Source organism: Schistocerca serialis, chromosome 3 (genome assembly GCF_023864345.2).
Source record: "Schistocerca serialis cubense isolate TAMUIC-IGC-003099 chromosome 3, iqSchSeri2.2, whole genome shotgun sequence".
Classification (NCBI taxonomy): domain Eukaryota; kingdom Metazoa; phylum Arthropoda; class Insecta; order Orthoptera; family Acrididae; genus Schistocerca; species Schistocerca serialis.
In genome coordinates, this window is record NC_064640.1 from 840435942 (window position 1) to 840441941 (window position 6000).

The following is a 6000-nucleotide window of genomic DNA, read 5'->3' on the forward strand; positions in this document are numbered from 1 at the left end:
TAAAAGTGTAGAACAACACTGACTGCATCATAACACGACAGTATGACCACCAACAGCAAATGCTTTTTTACTAACGATGATTATTCACAATAATAGCAAAAAAACCATCCAGTATACATCACAATGGCGGCACTTCCAGTCAGATGACTTTCTAAGTGTGATTGAACTCACTCTGTTTTGTATGTGCCGTGATATGTGTACCCAAGAGTCATGGGGTCGGTGTGTGGAGTCCAGCAACGACGGGCGACATGGTGCACAGTGCTACTCTGCACATCAAAAATGCATACTTAGTGGTGTATATTTATTAAAGTATCAACCTAGATGTCTATAGAAATGTGGAATACAGCTCCGAAGCCTAACAACCATAAATGGGGTTATCATTAACAAAACACATAAGTGTTCATTACTGGAAATGGAGGAAAAAAGAGAACTATGAACATGAATCTGAAAATGCATCGTGTGATGTCCCACCCAGTTCTATACGGATCAGTTTTTGCCTACAAATGACCGTGGTTGGCGATCAGACTCATAATTATAATGGGTGGACACTAGTGTGCAGTAAGGCCTCAGTGTTGATTGCACTAATCACTCTAAGTACTGCAGAGCTAAGCTCTTACCACACAATCTTTATAATTTTGAATAATTGGAACCGATATAGTAACTTGACAAGCAAAAATGGGGTAGGAGAGCACGGAATGTAAGTCATAACCACTTTGAAATAGCGACATACACTGCATATGGACAATATGGATCCTACACATGTATTACTGTCGTTACTGCAGCAAATGACACATTTATCAGTACGGAGCAAATATATTTTAAACCTGAGACACTTTTATGTAAAATAACACTGAATTGTTGAGTGAAAAGATCCTGCTAAGCACTGAAGATGCACAGCTACTGTGGTCATGTTATGTGTAACTTTTGTAACTAACAAACATCTTTCCTTAACATTATCTTTACACAAAATTGATCACTGACTGAAAATGAGTTTTTATGCTGATGTTTCATGATAATTTTTAACATGCAAAATTTCTGAACTGATAGTACTTCAATGCAATGTAACAAAACCACTTCCCTGCACTTTTGTTGAAACATAAATTTAGTTAGTCACACATCATCAATCATTAAAATTATATGTTATGGACACCACAGTAATAATATTTTTTGCAGTTAAGTTTAATGAAAATGTGCATAATACCTTTTGTTGTCTTCTTCTGCAGCTGCTTTTAGTATATTTGTCGATGTAATAATATTGCTGGTACTTTGTACACAATCTGGTGCTCTGCTTAATATGGCAATAGTAATTTTAAGCACTTTATATAGGCCTATGTACAACCAGCTTATGATCTGAAAATGTTGCTGATTAAATGTCACAGTAGGTGTAAAGGACATACCAAACATCTTCTGAAATAACAATACTGTGATAAAGCTTGTTTTTACACGCTTAACTTGTATTACTTACCCTGTACAAGAGGACGACGAATCATGACTTTTACAATATGTTTCGTCGTTATGAAAAATACAATATACTGAACTTCACCATAGAAATAAATACTTCAGTCCTGTTGTGTTCAGCAACGTATTGCAGCCTCTGACGAGATTTTACTGCTGATGGATGGTCTAGCAGCTTTTACACAGTGGCTTCCAAGTCGTAATTTCCATCGTAATATTTGGCCAGTACAGTGGGTAATGCTGGAACGAAATATCTACCTCATTCACACCAAACAACGACTTCCCAACGACCCTCGTAATAACATTGCCACTTCTGCTTGTTTGACGAATATTTGCTTAATACTGTAGAATTATCTGTAGCAATAATTTCCCGTCCATCCGAGGCAGTTTAACAATGATTCTGCTCATTTTAATCACCGCAAAATACACTATGCGGGCACCACACCCCACGCTTGTTCTCGAACTTTCTTTTGCAACGTTTCCCCCATCTTAACCTTCCGCGGGGAAGTCCCTTTAGATTTTAACTTAAGCCTAAAGCCATGGCTCGTTACAGCTTTAGTTACAAAGGTTCATAATACTTTTAAAACTAAGATCTACTTAACAATATAGAGAGATTAATACAAAAAGCATTGTTTACAGCTATACATTTAAAATAAATTTAAAGATCATTGGTTGTGTACTTCTCGGGCTGGTGGCAGCACCTTACAGCAACGAGCTGCCCTGCTGGCGTTAGATGGCATATGCAGTCTCAGAGCTCTATCATCTCACTGCTTGCTTTATACAGGTTTTTTACAACCGCCGTACTACTGATCGTATTTTTTAAGTTATGACAGAGAATAATGAAATAACTTCTACGAAATGAAATGGAACAATTCTTACACTGTGTGATGTATACTTGTGTCGTTACAATCGTCATCACGGTAGATGGTGCTGACGAATGAAAGTTCCTCTCACCACATGCCGTGTCTGTAGACTAAAGATGACTTTTACGCAGATTGAGGATGCCAGTTCTGGTAAAGGTTGTTTCGTATGTAAAGAGGGCTGATGGCAGAAGTCACATAATTGTGATGGTGAGTTGCAAAAACCCTCGACAAAATCCTTCCCATAGAGAGATATTCGCTGCTGATAATCGTTGAACTCGATGCAGGTGACAGGGATAGTAGCGGTTGTCATGCAGGATAAACTTCATTGTACTTTCATTTGCACCGTCTTGGCGGGCCACTTGCCTGGAGCTTTTACGAGGGTGTGTATCAATATCCTGTAGAATCAGGTCCTCCAAACCTGGTGCATGCACAGTCCACCACTTCCCTACACGTTCGTCTGTCTGAAATGACCCATGATCACGATTGGGCCTAAAAAGGGCTTGAAATGTGAGATGTGATAGGTGTCTGTGAGGGTCTCGACTTGTTCCTGACATGAATGTCGGACCATTCTGTTGCTTACAGTACGTTGCGTCAATCACACTGCCTGCAACACACAAGGAACATATGGTACACAGTCAGAGGAAGTTTCATACGTCAGCGCCATCTACTGTGGCAATGATGCAGTTCTGGACACATGTTCGCCGTATCTTTCTTTCTCCTCTTCCTGTCAGGAATCTGTATCTGCAGTCTGTCGGTTTTATTAATGTTCACCCTGTAGAAGAACATGGTAATGCTACCCTAGGATATACTGACAGAAACAATTGCAACACCGGAAAATAATTAATGTAGAGTAATGAAATTGTGGGAAGACATTGGTCTCAGTAAGATATTTAGGTGATTAATATTTTAAGATCGCAGGTTAATGTAAGTGCGAGATAAACCATTACAAATGTAAAATGATGGTACATTAATAATCATTGTAACCTCCAGAATGCTGAATCCAAGCATACAAATAGTGATGCATTGTGTTGTACAAGCGCTGTATTCAGTTTGTGGGATGAAGTTCCATGCCTATTGCACTTGGTTGATCAATAAAAGGATGGTTAATACCGGTTGTGGATGACACTGGAGTTGTCGCCCGTTGATGTCCCATATATGCTCGACTCGAGACAGATGTGGTGATTGGGCAGGCCAAGGCAATGTGTTGACACTCTGTAGAGCATGTTGGGTTACAGTAGTGGTATGTGGGCGAGCTTTATCCAGTTAGAAAACACCTGCTGAAATGCTTTTCATGAATGCCACTGAACCGTGGATTTAATTTCAAAGAATATTCTTAAAATTTTATTTTATTTACTAGCGATTCATCAAGAATATTAACACATTTAATCACACTATGTGAGCGTGGAAGTAGTTTCCAGGGAGTAACTGATGAAATCATAATCAAATTGCTTTTTCACAAATTCACAATTTTATTCCTAAAAGCGTTTTTTTTAAAGAAACGGATTTAAAATTATAATCAGAAAGAACCCTCTAAATATCAAGTTACAATTTATTCAGAGGCAGAAAGAAACTAATTTTTGACTGTATGAGCTTGCAGGCTGAGAACCTTGCCGCTCCCTTTTGACACAGCCGCAGTTACGACCGCTCACAATAACCTCTGAAAGACTACACTGGTGCAAATCTGCAACACACCAGATTACTTTAAACTAAAAGTTTTAACAATTCACACAAGCACACAAACTATGCACCCTGTAGGAGGAATGGAAACGGTACAAAACACTAAAATTAAAAAATTAACTTTGCCACCAAAGGTGCAACTTGATTTTAACTTATAAGAAAAGTCTTACAGTGGAAGGGTGGCAACTTTATATACTAAAATAACCATTTAAATAAAAGCCCATGAAATGCAATCTTATATAAAATTATACAAGGTTGGCCAAACAAGTTAACATGCTCTACAGTACACAGATACCGCCTCTCAAGATGATAGGGAAGATCAAAACATATTTCAGGGATTAGGCCATTACACTCCAAGCAATAAATTCGTTAACACACCGAATCCGACAAACATGACAGAGGCAGCTCCAAACGACAGGCATACTAGCACTCCGACTGACTATCTGACCGATTTCCAACCGTCAGGTCCAACTGCACAAACAACAGAGAATATCGGCCGATGTCGAGTAAACCAAGATACCTACACCTTCTAACTCGGCCTCACCAAGATCAAGGCATCAAACACCACTCCAGACAAGTTTAAAAGAATACAGAAAACACAAGTCACAACTGTCAAATCACTACGGAAGAAGGCTGCGGGTTCTAGACAACAACACACACCACTTGTTATCACACACGTGAATGGCTGAGGAAACAACAATCCACAAATAATGAACAAATCGTAACAGTCGAGATTTAAAAAGACGTCACTAATTACACAACTCGAGGAACCTGCTTCGGAGGAAAGCGAAAAGTCTCTCTCGCAGCTAGTGCCTCCAAATGCAACAAGCTCCGCCTCCAAATGCAACAGTGTGTGCCCGCTGCCAAAAGCCCTGGCCTGGCTTCGCACTGTGGAGACTACGTCGCTGCTCAGTTCCAATGAACCGACAAGGTCCAACCACATCCCGACTCGGAAAATGGTGTTTATCCTGAGGATCCAAGATGTCGTCGACTAAGACGACGAGCCGAGCAAACGACCAACGGCAGCCCGCTTTCGCTGACAGCAGTCCCGGCGAATACTAACACCGTACGGACCCGACTGTTGCTGGCTGCCAACTCTTCCCGACTGATACCAGTGTCAGTGCTTAGTAGACCACACGTCGCCATCTGACGACCAGCCGACCGATCGACCAACGGCCTTCCATCTGTGTCGACCACATTCCCGGCTCGTACTCGCACTGTGCGGACCTGCCTGCTGCTGACTGCCAACTCGTCCAACAGCGGAGTAACGACGAACCCGATCCAGTGCACAACTTGACAGCGACTGAGACCCAGAGTCAACTGACTGACATGCGAGTGTCTGCCTTCCGACTGACTCTGTCGACTCACTCACCGACTCCCAGACTGACCCCGACTGACCACCTGGCGAGCTCATAGCGCCCCTTAAGTGCACGTGAACAGGCAACTTTCCCCTTTCCCACCAGAGGGAGACACCGAGGCTGCGATTGCCACAGCAGCGCCACCGCCAGAAATGGAGGGGGACTGCTTCACACTACATGCTGCGGCGCGCTCTTCAAAACAGCAATTTTTACCGCGGCTCAGCCCCCAAACAGGTCGAATCACCAGACTGATGTACAGATTTGCAGTCAGGGAGCGTGGGTTAACCACGAGGGTGCTCCTGCCATCATACGAAATCGCACCCGAGACCATAACTCCAGGTGTAGGTCCAGTGTGTCTAGCACACAGACAAGTTGCTTGCAGCCCCTCAGCTGGCCTCCTTCTCACTGACACACGGCCATCACAGGCACCGAGGCTGACCCAGCTTTTATCAGAAAACACGACAGACCTCCACTGCACTACCCAATGAGCTCTCGCTTGACACAACTGAAGTCGTCAGTGGCGGAGGTTTGGGGTCAGTGGACTGAAGACTGCAGAGCGCCTGACTCGGAGCTGTCCTTGAAGCATTCGATTTGTAATAGTCCGTTGAGTCACTATGGTGCCAACTGCTGCTCAAATTGCCGCTGCA

The 6000-nt window shown here is 42.5% G+C and overlaps 1 long non-coding RNA gene across 2 annotated transcripts in view; it reads right to left on the reverse strand.

Annotated features, from left to right (window-relative positions):
- The window catches only part of LOC126470903 (uncharacterized), an 86519-nt gene extending 84576 nt beyond the window's left edge, over positions 1–1943 (reverse strand). For both annotated transcript variants that reach the window (XR_007586276.1, XR_007586277.1), the window contains exons 1-2: positions 1466–1943; positions 1202–1350 (exon numbers count right to left, since the gene is read on the reverse strand). This is a non-coding gene — a long non-coding RNA (uncharacterized LOC126470903). The remainder of the gene's footprint in view (positions 1–1201; positions 1351–1465) is intronic.
- Positions 1944–6000: the final 4057 nt, after the last annotated feature.